Below are 17,286 nucleotides of genomic sequence, written 5' to 3'. Positions count from 1 at the left end.
ATTAGTCCCTAAGCTTCAACTATAAATACCCTAGCTCGTTTAGCTTCAAAATCATCTTAAAAATCATTTCTTTCTCCCAATACTAGAGAGCTTTCTTGTGAGTAGTGAGTGTTTTGTAAACACCTGTAAATTTTCTCTCTTAGTAAAAGATCTGCAGCAGTCCAGAGACGTAATCAAATTGGCTAAACTCCGTTATCAATTTCGGGTATTATTTTTCCGCTTTTATTTCACATTCTCACTAATCTGGTTATAGGGAAATTACTTGTAGTCTGTTTATTTCCCAACATTTACGTTCTCCCAGAATGTTTCAAACTTACCCCCACAACTTTGCTAACCTCTTCAATGTAACATCATTCCAACAATGGAGGGGTATTTCTGATAATTCCAACCAAGTCGCCCTTTCCACCTGACTTCAAGATTTTGTCCATGAACTGATTTCCACAAATATTTTCAACAAAATAAATAGATCTTCATCTTTAATGGTGAGTAAGTACATTTTACCTATTAAAATTTGAATATTAATTTCCTCAAGGCCTCAATCTTGCAATCTCAACATAATGCTCCTAACACTGCAAACAGTTGCCATCACTCCAACCAAGCACCTTTTCATCTTCCACAATGCTTCATCTTCAACATGCACTGTCGATATTCTATTACCATAAATATTCAAACCATTCAACCTTTTAATCATTCTCAACTCCAATATGTTGCTGGCTCAAAAAAAGGTGAATCTTGTTCCACCTCTACTTTGTTTACTTGCAATGAACACATTTAGGACTTCTCCATGTTTGTCGAAAATCTATCATAGCCATTTCAGTGCAGTTCCAACTGAACATTATCCAAAAATAATGATACTACGTCCCTCATTGGTTCTAATACATAAAATAACTTGATCCTTAGATAATCCTAGCTTAAGAGAGCCGACTGCACATCTATCCTTTTCATTCAAACGATTTGGAACCAAAATTGGAACCATGCTCGAACACAAACACAAGAAGTTTGCATGCATGATGGTAATGAACAAATCTTCTTGAGAATCTTGATTGTACTTGTGAGGTCAGATTATTTATACTTGTTGCCTGTTAATTCATGTTTTTGAAATACATGAATTAGTTTAAATGAGCCTTTAAGTTGGTCTTTTAAACTTAGTGGAAATAGTATGAAATGAGATAAACCAATAGTAAAGACTAAGGTAGTGAAAAACTACTAAGACTAAGGTGGTAATGAGCCCAAAATATATATGCTTAATAAGATACTATTGTGAGTAATAGAATCAAGCATAATTCTTTAATAAACCTTAAGAAAGAGAAAAATTCATAAATCATAAATGATTGGTTCTATGAAGACTTGGTATTTAAGCGTGCCTAGTGCACCACCTCTCTTTCATAGAAATATACCTGGTACACTGTTCATTGCTATGCTCCTTATTCCAATTTTATAAAATACTATGACAAATTAAATTCTCTTTAAACGTAGTACAGAAGTTAAAAGAGTAGATATTAATTTGGTAGAGTAAAATACCAAATTTAGTCATAGTAAATAAAATATGGGATGATTTCTTTAAGGCTAATATATTGAATATTATGAATGAAAAAGTGATAGATATCAGTGCTACTGAAAGGATGATTTATAGCGATTGAGTATACTCTTAAACAAAGGAGTTATCTAGGGAGTTGTTAAAATCTCTTTGTGAAATACTTGAGATCATTTTCTTTTTGTTAGGAAAAGTTGAAAACTCCCGATAAACATTGTCATAATATTCATAATTTCCTAAGCACTTCTTATGAAGAGTTGGGAAAATCGAAATTTCTTTTGAATCAGAAAAAGTCGTGGAGGACTAATATAACACTCATAACCCGTATACGTCTAGAAATATGAGTTAAAGATGTCACACTATTCTTTTCATACATTCCTTACATAAAAAACCCTTAAAAATTTATTCCACTATAAAAACATCTAAAAAAAACCATTTAATAACATATCATCACAAAACAATCAATTTAACTTTGCAATCAAAACTGAGTTTAGGCAGTAACTAGGAAGTTCAATATTGTTTCTCAAACTATATAAAACTACCTAACATTGTTAAATTTCAAAAACTCATTAAATTAACTATTAAAAACATAATATTATATATATATATACTATTCATTCATACTTTCATATATAACTAATACTAACCATAAATAGACATACCTAATTTACTATTACAAACCATTTTAAATAAATCCATCAGAGTAAACAAGCAAATATAATATACATGCCACTAAAAAGCTAAAAGAACATCATAAATATCTTACTGATGTTGATAGTAGGTATGATTTCCAAAAAATGCTTGGGAGGCTCCTCACTTCACGTTCCTAACCTTATCTGAACCTACGCATAAAAATCATCACGAGCTAAGTAAAATTTAGTGAGGCAATAACACAGCTAAGGTGAGATAAAACATAAAATATCAGAATTACTCCAAAACATTAAATATCATAAATACTTCAAAATAATAAATGTAACACAAATAAAATCATGAAACTTTCAAACCGATTTATTCTAGCCATTTTCTTCCTCAGAAACCTGAAAAATCATCATCTTATAATTTTATCAAAACCATGATAATCAATATCAGATAGAATAATCATTTTACATTCTTTTTCCATTTAGAACACATTTCAAAACTTTCATATTTCATTTTTCTTTTTAAATACTTTTCAGAATTTTCACATTTATTTTCATATCTCAATGTACATGTAAGAGAATGCAAAGTACATGAGTCAGACATAATGTGCGCATTACGTACCAACGGTGCCATCATCAGCATTAGAATATGAACTCCAAGTGCAATCATATCATTTGCACCAACAATGTATTTCTTTAATGTATACAAATGTACCAGATCTTCATCATAATTACTTAACTTAATGGCATGCCAAGTATACATATGACTCTCCATACAACATACAATGAGCTTTCAGATCATTTCATATTCATTTAACAATCAAACATTTTGAAATCAAAATTATTTCTAATTCATCAATGTAAAAATCATAACTTGGGCACTTTATACCCTAAACCATTTATAAAGCCTTTATTTAAGCATTATGGAAATATCACATAATTAACATAAAATCATTCTTTAAAAATAATATGAGGTTGACTTATCACAAGTCTTTTTCGATCAGAATAAGTAAATAAATAAACTGCACTCACCTTTGCCTCACTACTAAAACTTTTATACAATAAGATTTTACTCGCTTGTTTTTTTCCTTCCCTTTCGAATCACTAGGATCACAAGGTTTGTTATAGTCTATACGAAATCACATACATAACACAAAATATTTAAATTATATGTTATTATTATACTAACATAATCTAAACCCACACTACAAGAAAATATACCTTTAATGACACACGAACGATGACACACGCTAATTTATGACTTGCAAAAAATATGTGTCATAAAAAATGTCATGTTTCTTAAAATCTGAACGATTTATGACTTACAATAATTTGTGTCATATTTAATAGTCATAGTCCAAAAAAATTTCAAAAACACGGAGTACACTTTTAATTGTGTGTCATATGTAAAAGTCGTCTTTTAATTTCGCAATTATTTTCATCATGTACGCATGCTTTCCCGCTTTAAATGCTTTCAAAAACTTTGGAAACACATTTTTGGGTTACGCTTTCTTTCCTTCTTTTCCCACTATGCTGATGGACCCTTGAGGCGGTGAACCCTTTCCCGACGTCGAAACCAACCATTTTAGATCCTCCGACTATCCTGAAGACGACAAGTCTACTCCTCACACCGACGATGACGCCAGTCCTGGGTAAATATATTCCCCTTCCTTCTGTTTATTTCTTGAGAAAATTTGGGGGTGTCGAGGAAAATCCTGAAATTATCGATTACCCATTGCTTAATTACACGTGAAAAATGTAAATTGAATCGTTATTAATATACACATATGTATATGTTCCTTTAGATTTACTCTGTTTCCTGAGAGAATTATAGAAAAAGTAATGAGAAAATTTGAGCCTTTTTCCTTTACCTTTTAGTTAATGACTTTGAAATTATTTGCATATTTAAGTGAAATGGTAATACTCATTTTTTATTTTCATTTTTTGTTATAAGTTTGGAATTTATGTAATTTTAAAATAAAAGGGAAAGAAGAAGAATTAGGGTTCTTCTTTTGTCTTTTTCTTTAGACTTATGTAGGATTATATTGATATGTTTAGAGGTATTTGTTTCTTTGAAAGGCCCCTTTTATCATGAATACTTTGGAAGTGATTTGTGAATATATTCGATATTTGGAAATTTGCAGCAAAATATTTGTAGGATGTTTAGCAAGAGAGACAAGTTCGGGTTAGTTCTTTAGCTTGTTTGTTGGAGTTTTTTATTAATCTCCTTGAATATGATTATAGCACGAATTGGTTTCCCTGTAGTCTGTTCTGATTTGGTTATTTTACGTATATTCTGCAATACAATTTCTTGAGCATTTTGGTAAATATGGTGAAATTACGGATTCTGTGATAATGAAGGACCGGAAAACAAGACAACCTCGTGGATTCGGGTTTGTGACTTATGTAGAACCTTATGTGGTTGATAAAGTCATTGAGGACACTCATGTTATTAATAGGAATCAAGTAAGACTCCGCTTTAGTCTCAATGTTTTATTTATTGTTATGTTTCCTTACCATAGTCTGGTGTATGTTGCTTCGCTTTTGACTTGAATTACTGCTCTTTGGCTCGGTTTTTATCCTTTTAGGTAGACATTAAGAGAACAATACCAAAAGAAGCTTCTGAAAGTAAAGATTTCAAGACTAGGAAGATTTTTTTAGGTAGAATTCCTTCAACTGTATCCGAAGGTGATACCAGTATCTTTATTTGTTTAATGCATATAATATTGAAGCTTCACGACATTTATCCGGAATGCCTTGATTCATCATAGATATTTCTCGTAAATGTTAATCTATTTGGTGCAAATTGACAGATGAGTTCAAGGACTACTTTACACAATATGGAGAAGTCAGAGAACACGAAATCATACGGTATCATGCCACCAATCGTTCCCATGGTTTTGGGTTCATCACTTTTGAAACGGAACAAGCAGTTGATGATCTCTTGGAGAAGGGAAACAAGATTGACTTTGTCGGAGCTCAGGTATGAAGATTGCCCGTTGAATTGATGTTTCATGAAATACCTTATCGTCTTTATGGGCTACCATCTTTTTTCACTTTTAGATGTTACCAAATGGTGGCATTTCCATGAACGCTTACCATTTTGCTTTGACGAGATTTTACTTTCAGATCTTAATTATATTAGCTTTAGTTCTTTTTACCCTAGCAGAAAATGAATAAGGTGAATTTAGAGAATCCATTTTGTTATGTTAAATTTTAGAAACAATAAAATGAGTCTCATGATGTCTCCCTATGCTGGTAGGTGGAGATAAAAAGGGAAATCAATTTATACATTAGGCAGCCTCAGTTCATGAATGAAATCAAAATTTAAGAGCCATATGTAGTCAAATCTCAGAGCTAAAATGAATATATAGTAAAATAATCAGGACGTAAAGAGACACCTATGCTAAACAGGTTTAAGAGGTTAGTGTGTATTAAAAGGAAAGAATTAAAAGTCTTCACCAACAAGTGGCAAAATATAGTGATTGTCATGATTGCTTTTGCAAAAATGGTGTACATATAATCATTCCTCAAGGCAAGTTAGTTGTTTAATCACATCAAGTTGTCAAGCAACATAATTTAAAAGACAAATCAAGTGCCGACTATTATGTACTTGTACTGGTTTTCTTCTCAAAACTTGAAATGCTTCTGCCCTCGTTGACAAAAACCTAAGAAACTTTTTTAGCTAGGATATTTTCAAGTTCATCAGCCTGTTTTACCTATACAAGAAGAAAATAGTACATATATTAGAACAAAATGAGAGGAAAAATGCAAAACTTGTCCTGATATTAGTTAAGATAAACTTCTTATCTTGAATCCAACAAAGTATAATATAAGAGAAGACATAATGAAGTTTCTTAATTAAGCAGGATCCTAATTTGTTGAATTACTACCATTTGTCTTGCAATGCCTTGCCCTGAAATTGGTTCTGACAACACTAATTTGTTTTTCTTATACTTTTAATGAAAATTAAATTTTAAATGCATTTAAGTTGTTGAGTTGCCAAAAGGTTTATGCTATAGGCTGCAAATTGCTTATACGATATGGAGCTTATTATGTACTGGCTGTGCAAAACTTTGACATCTTTGTTTTATTTTGCTTACTTTTTATTGATATTGTTTTTGCATATTCTAAGCATCCTCATTTTTGTTGTTGTCAATACAGGTTTGGCAACACTACCTATTTGCACATATCTGTGGCTTTTATCCAGATGATCAAAGCTCTAAGTATGTGGAAACAAAGTGCATTATTTGATTACATCCAACGAAATCACTCTATGTAAACTAGGACTATATTGTTGAATTCATAGTCTTTGGTTTCAATTCTTCTTTGTGCAGCATAGATAGTACATATGATTACAATATTTTTGATAAATTAATGTGAATATATTGTATACAAATGGATTGCTTATATATAATATGATATATATATTAAGTATTATGAGACATTAAATGTGATTTAGTTTGATTTAGTTTGATTATTTTTCAATCTACAATATATATATAATTTATGAAATACAATCACGACACACAAATGTGTGTCATCTTCATTTATGACGGGGGCTTCAATGACGCTCAATGCGCGTCATAAATGTGAGTCATAAATGCGTCTCATCAATGCGCGTCATAGATTTATGACACACAATTGCGTGTCATCTAAAATTCATGTCGGTGGCTTCAACGATATGCATTTGTGTGTCATCCGCACCCATAGATGACACGCAATGCGCGTCATTAAAGGGGTTTTTTCTAGTAGTGTCAATGACATAAAATTCTATAAAAATAAAACCGATTATCAATCGATATTAAACGAATTCGGTTTTTCCATGATACATTCAACCTTTCTGAAATAAATATTCAATTCCATAATATTCATTTCTATCATCAACCCTTCAACTTTCACAACTTTACATTTAGGTTACTATTTATGTATTCTTTTAGAATTCACATCAACATTTCCATTTAGCTCAAAATGCTCCTTCATCATTTTCATTTATTTCATAAAAACATTAAAATTCCAGTATGTAAATAATTTACTCAATGAAACCCTTTAATATTGAATACTTGCAATTTCATCCTTAATTTTCCCTAGCCTTTTCGAATTCAACCCTTAACTTTCCCAACTTGTAATTAGGTCCCAAACATATACTTAAACTTGAAATTCAGCATTCAAGTAATAATTTCCAGTATTATAATTTCATACTCAACTAGTTCCTTCACATTTGAAAGCATACAATTAAGTCCTTAACTTCCATGACCCTTCGAATTTCAGCACAAAACTTTACCAAACTTGCACTTTGGTTCTAAATCAATATTCTAACTTAAAATTCAACAGCCAAATATTAAATTTCAACATTGAATACTCATAATTGAACAATTTCACTTCAATGTTTCATAATTCCCAAAACTTGCAAAATAGTCCTTTTACTTTCTCAAGGTTCCAAATTGATTCAAATCAACTTCCAAAGCATGTAGAACTCATATAATATCAATTATAGACCATAGAAATTTTTTGAACATTTTTACCCTAAAAACTTTCCCATGGCCGAACCTAATTAAAAAATTAGGGGTATACTTTTAATTCAATTTCAAGAATGAATTCAAGCTCCTATGATTAAATCCATGCAATTCCATCACCCAAACAAAAAATTTAATAAAATTCAACATTTTGCATAATTTCCCTATGGTGGCCAAATCCCTAAACAAGTCCCTATAATTATTTCCAATTAATTTCATGCTTGGTTCTAACTCTATAACACTTCTAGCATCTTAATTCAACCTTATTTCATTGAATTCTAATCTCCCCTCTATCCACCATAATCACCACTTCAACAATTAAAGCATGAAAACATGAAATAATTATACCAACTTGTAGAGAATTTAGTGTAGGTAATTTTTCTATGTCACTCTTTAGGCTAAATTCTAAATAAAATGGCTTAAAAAATGAAAAAAACTCACTTACTTTGGCCATGGAAAATAACGGCCAGGAGGAGGAAGAAGAACAAAAATTCTTGAATTTTCTATGAAAATATCCTTGGACACTTGATTAAATTCTAATAAAAATGAAATTTAAAATTCATTTTGGTCCCAAAAGACTTTTCTAACCTTAATAAATCTTGATAATTATCTACATGCCACCTTTTTATCTCCATTTTAATAAAATTAAATATATATAAAATATCATTTACTAAATTCCATCTTTGCCCTTTCAGTTTTCCAAAAATTTAATTTAGTCACTAAAATTCACTATTGCACTTTAACATGGAAATTCCACTTAATCCCACTGTTTCATGTTAAATTTCATTGTTCTAAATTATGGAAATAATATTTATATCCATTCTCTATCATCCTTCAAATTCTCATGAAATTCTGTTTCGATCTGATTATCTACTCTTTATTGGTCTTTACTAATTTATAGCTTTTAATACAATTCCTAAATTAAAATTCTGATTCCCACGAAAACCTTAATTTTGAACTAAATACTTATTTAAGTTCCAAAATATATAAATTTTAAAAATTATATTTTTATTCTCTATTTTTTTATAACTTTATACTTTTTCCACTAAACTTTCAAAACTTATATTTTACTCATAAACTAAAATTTGGGGTATTACAACTAAAATGAGATATAAGGAATTTCAAAATTGTTTGAGAATATAATCATGTGTAAACAAAATTTGATTTTGTTAAAGTATAATTCTATGGTTAAAACTAATAACAAACTTTAGTCAAGTATGAATGAGTAAATATGCAAGAGAATTTGTTTACATGTTATCCAAGACACTTAAGAGTTTATTTATATCTTAAAAATTTTAGAAATGTGGGGGTGTCTTAATATGGTGATTAAAGTCAGAGAGGAGCCTAGTTGATCTGCTTACTAAAGGTTAAAGTCTGAAACTGGTTCTTCATTCGTCGAGGGGGATGGGTTTAAAGCCCATTAGTTGAGGAATTCATGGCGGATATAAAATTTAGTTATCTAAGTTCAATGTGGTCAAACAAATTCATGGAAAGACACATAGTGTACATTTCTATCAACCTATCCCTATGACGAATAATGTACACACATAGGATGAACTTAATTGCTCTTAATAAATTCATAGCCCATGCTTTGGGTGGTCTTAGTGAGAAATACTTGATGAATTTATCAATTTTTTGTTGAATATATATTCTTCATAAGTTCATAACCTAATGTTGAGTGGGTAGTCCTAATCGCAGAGGATTGGATGAAGTTAGCGCTAGAGAATATGAGTTTTACTAGAACTCTTAATGAATTCAAACCCAAGAGTTTAAGTGTTCCTAGTGAGAATGTCATATTGAATTCATCGATTAATGAGGTTATGTAACACCTCAATTTAGGGGTTAAATTTTAGGAATTTTAAAGTATTAAATTTAAAGTGGTATTTTGGAAGAAATTGAGGACTAAAGTGTAAAATCACAAAGTTATCATACCATTTTATAAAGTGTAGGAAATTTAGTGACCAAACTTATAATTTAACCATTTTTCTTTATGAGAAAATTATAAACTCTCTCTCCCCGTAGCAATCAGATTATTTTTCAGATTTGTTTCCTATTTTCTCTTCCCCTTAACCCTTCCTTGAGCTCCGATCTATGCACCGTTCGATAACCGTTCGACGAACCAAAACCACCATCGTGTTCATTTTCGACCGATGAACAAAACCACTCAAACCTTTCGTTATGAATCGGTGTCGTTCGACGTAAATTTCAATCGGAAGTATCGTCGGTTTTAACTCAATATTCGTTGGTATTCCGTCGATTCATGTCGATCCGACCACCCGTTTTAGACACCTCCCGCACCATCGTGTTCCTTGCATCGTTCCGAGTCCACCGATGTCCTCCATGTCTTTGTCGTTGCCGGCACGTGGAGGGGTGAAGCAGTCAAAGTTTCTGACTTGTTGAAATCTAACTCTCCACCGTTCAAAATTTTGAACCGAGCTTGGTAAGTGTCTCAAAATCACTTAAAATAATTTTAGAAATTTTCGGGAATTTTTTAGACACTATGGAACTATTCACATACCGCCCCTACGCGTGGGGAAGCTTTGAAAACTGTTGGGGTAGTTTGACTCAGTTTTGACCCGACCCGTTTAACCGGGTTTGACCTGACCCGTTAACCTTTGATCGTTGACCACATTGACCATTGACCACCGTTGACCAGACCTTTGACCGGCGTTGACTGACTGTTGACTTTTTTTGGGTATACTTATCCTGATGTTTTTTGATGTCCTGAGTCTGTTTTTAGGGTCCGTTTCACCAAATTCGAACTCGATAAGCTCTTTTTCACTGATTTATCACCCAATTCGATTCGTTTTTCAAAATTATGCCCCGTTTTTTTATGAAATTTCTATTTTTATGTATTTCAGGAATTATTGGAAGTTGAATAAAGATCGAGGGCGTTCGAATGAAATTTAATTGGTCGATTAGTATTGCATAGAAATCGAGGTAATACATTACTACCTCTTTATGCTTTATGGAACATATTGATACTAGTAAATGCATGATTAAGATAATGTTTGGTCTCATCTGTGTAGTTAATTAAGTTCTACACTCGATATGAATACGGTAAAAATTCAGTAACTGAATGTGACTCAGATGACTAAGATATGAAATTGGAGGATAACTGTAATTAAATTACTAGTTCTAAGATTAAGTGATAAAGGAATCAATACCAGATTTGTAATTTATAATTTGTCTCATTAAGGGTAAAATACCAAAGGTACTTGAATGATAAATTATGAAAATACTTCAATTATGCAAAATTACGAAATTACCCTTATATTGTAAAAAGACAAAAATTAACCCTGGAAGTTGGATAAGAACTTGGTAAAGACATATTAATTTGATGAAACAATTGATGTGCATAGAAAATGCTAGTTTTGCTTGGAAAATCTGGATAACCGATTTCTAAACCGAGATAGCTTGTATAAGATCTAGAAGTTTGATAAGGAATCATTTCAAGTTCAGATATTATCCGGGAAAACTGTTAACCCTAGGATCTTTAAATTATATTATCCTTGTTAAGAGTTTAACGCCGAAATTATCTGGTTACGAAATTATGAAAATGCACTTGAGAGGTAAAAATAGTCTAAGTTGACCCTGAATGAGAAAGTACCCTAAGATTTCATACCTAACCTAATAAATTACGGATTTAATTGTTAAGATCCTATCTTTGTATAGAAAAATTTATGATAACCTGTTTGTAACTTCTGAGAAGGCAAATGTCCTGAAAATCTCTGAATTAAGAATAAATTATTGAGGGTGCTCTTTGTCAGAATTATTCTAGAGGATTGGAAAAGATGATACGTTTAAATTAAATAATAAGATCAGATGGAAGGAAATGATTAAAATACATTGGATCAATAAATGACCAAAATATCCCTATAATGGAAATGACTCAATAATATCACCAAGCCTATGAATGAATGGATATCCTCAAGCTTTGAAATAAAAGAAAAAACATTGAGCATCAAAATGAACAAAATGCCCTTATGGTCTAGACTAAGTAAATGTCTTGGGTTAATTAAGGAATTCAAATAAACATAGGTGTTGTACTACCCTTAAAAGTTATGGAACACAACCTAAGTGAGTAGATCAACCCTAAAGCTATGTAAATACCTGAATGGCATAGATATCACTTGAATGAATGTTCGTCTTCTCAAGTTTGGATTGATGATAATTCTGGAAGTATTTAGCTCAAGTCAACTCTAGAGCGTATTTGGTACTAAGAAGTGGATATTCGTGAGTTAAAACAACCATGAATATCATAATGACTATATTATATGACTAAATTGAACTGAATGAAAGTACAATATGTATTTGAAATTCAGAAACGTCTGAATTACTTTGGAAAACCCCGAAGTAACTGGGATAGACTTGATTACTAAATGAACTAAGTAACCTCAATGACTAAGGATTAAGTAAGTGATTGGGATAAGTCTGGAAACTCAGGTGAACTTACATGATATATCATCCCTATGGGTTATGAACAACAAATTCAGTACGTCAACATTTCCTAGTATAGTTGAAACATGGAAATGAAATAAAGTCCATTAGAATATATGTTCGTCTCCTTAATATCTATTCAGTGATGATTCTAAAGGTGATCAATGGACAAGAATTGTTAGTATTAAAGAGTGAATACCATGGAAGGGCATTGAATGGACTTGTCGACATGCATTAGTCTGGGAGTTGTGTAACTTGAGTTGTTTGATAATCCGATCGATCGACATAAATTGTCAATGTCTTGAATCTTCGTTTCTACATTTTCATCTCAAATCACTCTGGTCATGTCTGAACACACAAGTAACACAAAAGTAAAAGATTATGAATACCCCATTTGGTTCAATTGGGCTGAAATCCTATGAATTCAAAGTATATTCCTAAATACCCCAGATTATTTGTGTAATAGAATCACTATCAGTAAATCTGAATCTAGAATTATTCTGTATAAAGGTTCCTGAACACTTTCCTGATGCACATGAATCATAGTAGAATTCTAAAGTATTAACCTTAAATGTCTAATTAGATCAGTTAGTAATTGATTCTCTTCAATAGGACATCATTCCTGAAATCCGATCAAATTGCATAAGTTTCCTGTTATCCATACTGATGACTACAAATTGCCTCTGAAAAAAATACTTGGATCCTTTAGTGTGTTTCTTATGTACGACATGACCATAACGATTTTATATGTTTTGAAATGAGTTTTAACGCAAGTATTGATTTACTGGTTTATGAACCATGGCGACATGGTAAGTAATTTACGATTATGGTTTTTATCGAAAAATATGAATTGGTTTTTATTTATGGAACCATGGAAACTACTGGTTTATGAACCATGGTTTTATGTTTCACTGGTTATACTCGAACTGTTTTACTGGGATATTATATGGGTAGACTGAAGGTACATCTATTTTATGAACTATGGCGACATGGTAAGTGATTTACGATTATGGTTTTTATCGAAAAATATGAATTGGTTTTGATTTATGGAACCATGGAAACCACTGGTTTATGAACCATGTTTTTATGTTTCACTGGTTATACTTGAACTGTTTTACTGGATATTATATGGGTAGATTGGAGGTATAGCTCTGATCAAGCTGAAAATTTCTTACGGACCTAAAGGATCCTTGGGTAGGCTCTCAGGCCCTAAGGTACTCCCTTGGGTTAATCATTTGACTACTTATGGTGTACAGGTGGAAATTGGTTATATGATTTATTTAATTATCACGGTTATGACATATTAATGGAGTATGAAGTATGAAGGCACTGCTCTGATCCAGCTGGTAAGACTTTACGGACCTAAGGATACCCTTGGGTAGGCCCATAGGCCCTAAGGCATATCCTTAGGTTGGTTCCCTTTGCTGTATGCTTAGGGTAACCCTACGGATCTAAGGATACCCTTGGGTAGGCCTATAGGCCCCAAGGTATATCCTTAGGTTGGTTTCTCTTTTGCTATGTGATGAGGGCAAGCCCTACGGACGTAGTTCTGGGAACTACATAATGGAGTTTGGTTGGAGGGTTCCAATATGGTTTTAAAAGATTTATATTTTTCAATGGTTTTGATTGGAACACACTAGACATCTTATTTGACCTCATGAAAACATGATACTATGAATGCTTCCTATGAACTGTGATATTCATGGCTTCTACTCGATGAACTACTAATGGAACCCCAGATTATCTTATAAACTGGTATACGTCTGATTCAATAAGGAAATTATATGGCTTCCCATTTATCTGCATGCCATGTATCATAAACTGGTAGCATTGTATTACTGAGCTTCCCAAAGCTAACTCTATTACTCACCATTACAAGTTAAAAGAATTGTATCAGTGCATCTACCGACATCAGCAAGGGAGTTTTTTCGGCGTTGCTTGCAGAGTATGGTACATGTGATTAGGGGGCATGTAATTGTATTTTGTTTTATATACGATTCTGAAAATCTGGTTTATTTCTAAATAATGATAAATTATTTTATGAGTTTACATGTTTAATAAAAGTTTTAAATTTTTTGCTATTTTTACTGTTGGTTGCTCCTGTGGCCCTAATGTGACACCCTTAATCAGATTGGGTTACCCGTATCGGTATGAGGGGGTTACATTTAGTGGTATCAGAGCTTAAATTTGAGTTAAAATATTTTTAAATAGATCGACTGGTCAAATTTCAAAAGATGTCTGATCAGTACATACCCCTAGACTACAATCGTACTTCTCTGAGCCGGAACTATAAGGCTATGTTCTTATCTGTAACGAGCAAACCTAAGTTTTTATCTGGTAAGGCTCTACCTTTGCATAAATGAATATCAGAAACGTCTATTTGAATTCTGTAAAGTACCTCACGAGCCATGTGAGAGTTACTAATCTGAGAAATTCTGACCCGACTATAGAAATAAAATTGGGATATGTTATCGCTCTATGAGCGTATTCTTGTAACCAATGCTGAATTGATTCCACAATAATAAATCTGTTATGATTCTTTTATTGGAATGAGGGAGAGTTATGACGAAAATGTATACACAATTGGTTAAGGATTAGTGGAGGATTGATACTTCTGTAAAAGCTACTGGAAGATAAGAAAATACTGATGAAAGTTTCATTTATGTAATTATGCGATATGAATTAATTTCGAGGACGAAATTTTTTTAAAGAGGGGAGAATTGTAACACCCCAATTTAGGGGTTAAATTTTAGGAATTTTAAAGTATTAAATTTAAAGTGGTATTTTGGAAGAAATTGAGGACTAAAGTGTAAAATCGCAAAGTTAGCATATAATTTTATAAAGTGCAAGAAATTTAGTGACCAAACTCATAATTTAACCATTTTTCTTTATGAGAGAATTATAAACTCTCTCCTCGTAGCAATCTGATTATTTTCATACTTGTTTCCTATTTTCTCTTCCCCTCAACCCTTCTTTGAGCTCCGATCTATGCACAGTTCGGCCACCGTTCGACGAACCAAAACCACCATCGTGTTTGTTGTCAACCGATGAACAAAACCCCTTAAACCTTTCGTTGTGAATCGACGTTGTTCGTCGTAAATTTCAATCGAAACTATCATCGATTTTAACTCAATATCCGTTGGTTTTCCGTCGATTCACGTCGATCCAGCCACCCGTTTTCGACACCTCCCGCATCATCGTGCTCCTCGTATCCTTCTGAGTCCAACGGTGTCCTCCGTGTCTCTGTCGTCACCGGTGCATGGAGGGGTGAAGCAGTCAAAGTTTCTGACTTATTGAAATCGAGCTCTCAACCGTTCAAAATTTTGAACCGAGCTTGGTAATTGTCTCAAAATCGCTTAAAATATTTTTAAAAAATTTTCAGGAATTTTTCAGACACCATGGCACTGTTCACGTGCCCCCATGCATCACCCCTACGCGTGGGTGAGCTTCGAAAACTGTTGGGACACTTTGACCCAGTTTTGACCCTATCGATTTGACCCGACTAGACCCGTTGACCGTTGACCGCGTTGACCGGGCATTGACCGACCGTTGACTTTTTTCGGGTATACCTATCTTGATGTTTTTTGACGTCCTGAGTCCGTTTTTGGTGTATGTTTTTCCAAATTCGAACCCCATAAGCTATTTTTCACTGATTTATCACCCGATTCGATCCATTTTCCAGAATTAAGCCCCATTTTTGATGAAATTTCTATTGTTATGTATTTGAGGAATTAATGGAAGTTGAATAAAGATCCAGGGTGTTCGAATGAAATTTAATTGGTTGATCATTATTGCATAAAAATCGAGGTAATACATTACTACCTCTTTATGTTTTATGGAACATGTTGATATTAGTAAATGCATGATTAAGATAATGTTTGGTCTCATCTGTGTAGTTAATTAAGTTCTACACTCGATATGAATATGGTAAAAATTCAGTAATTGAATGTGACTCAGATGACTAAGATATGAAATGGGAGGATAACTGTAATTAAATTACCAGTTCTAAGATTAAGTGATAAAGGAATCAATACCAGATTTGTAATTTATAATTTGTCTCATTAAGGGTAAAATACCAAAGGTACTTGAATGATAAATTATGAAAATACTTCAATTATGCAAAATTACGAAATTACCCTTATATTGTAAAAAGACAAAAATTAACCCTGGAAGTTGGATAAGAACCTGGTAAAGACATATTGATTTGATGAAACAATTGATGTGCATAGAAAATGCTAGTTTTGCTCGGAAAATATGGATAACCAATTTTTAAACCGAGATAGCTTGTATAAGATACTAGAAGTTTGATAAGGAACCATTTCAAGTTCAGATATTATCCGGGAAAACAGTTAACCCTAGGATCTTTAAATTATATTATCCTTGTTAAGAGTTTAACACCGAAATTATCTGGTTACAAAATTACGAAAATGTCCTTGAGAGGTAAAAATAGTCTGAGTTGACCCTGAGTGAGAAAGTACCATAAGATTTCGTACCTAACCCGATAAATTAAGGATTTAATTGTTAAGATCCTGTCTTTGTACAGAAAAATTTCTGATAACCTGTTTGTAACTTCTGAGAAGGCAGATGACTTGAAAATCTCTGAATTAAGAATAAATTATTGAGTGTGTTCTTTTTCAGAATTGTTCGAGAGGATTGGAAAAGATAATATGTTTAAATTAAATATTAAGATCAGATGAAAAAATGGATTGAAATACGATGGATCAGTAAATGACCAAAATAACTCTGTAATGGAAATGACTCAATAATATCACCAAGCCTAGGAATGATGGATATCCTCAAGCTTTGAAATGAATGGAAAAAAATTGAGCATCAAAATGACCAAAATACCCTTATGGTCTAGACTGAGTAAATATCTTGGGTTAATTAAGGAATTCAAATAAACATAGGTGTTGTACTACCCTTAAAAGTTATGGAACACAACTTAAGTGAGTAGATCAACCCTAATGCTATGTCAATACCTGAATGGCATAGATATCACTTGAATGCGTGTTCGTCTTCTCAAGTTTGGATTGATGATAATTTTGGAAGTACTTAGCTCAACTTAACTCTAGAGCGCATTCGGTACTAAGAAGTGGATATTCGTGAGTTAAAACAACCATGAATATCAGAATGACTAAATTGAACTGAACGAAAGTAA

The 17,286-nt window shown here is 32.4% G+C and overlaps 1 pseudogene; it reads left to right on the top strand.

Moving 5' to 3' along the window:
• Positions 1–3,708: 3,708 nt before the first annotated feature.
• Positions 3,709–5,503, top strand: LOC120177289 (annotated as a pseudogene).
• The last annotated feature ends 11,783 nt before the right edge of the window (positions 5,504–17,286 follow it).

This window comes from Hibiscus syriacus, unplaced genomic scaffold (genome assembly GCF_006381635.1).
Source record: "Hibiscus syriacus cultivar Baekdansim isolate YM2019G1 unplaced genomic scaffold, ASM638163v2 tig00112285_pilon, whole genome shotgun sequence".
NCBI classification, from domain to species: Eukaryota; Viridiplantae; Streptophyta; class Magnoliopsida; order Malvales; family Malvaceae; genus Hibiscus; species Hibiscus syriacus.
The sequence above is the reverse complement of the archived record's forward strand: the minus strand, read 5'-3'. Positions and strand labels throughout refer to the sequence as shown.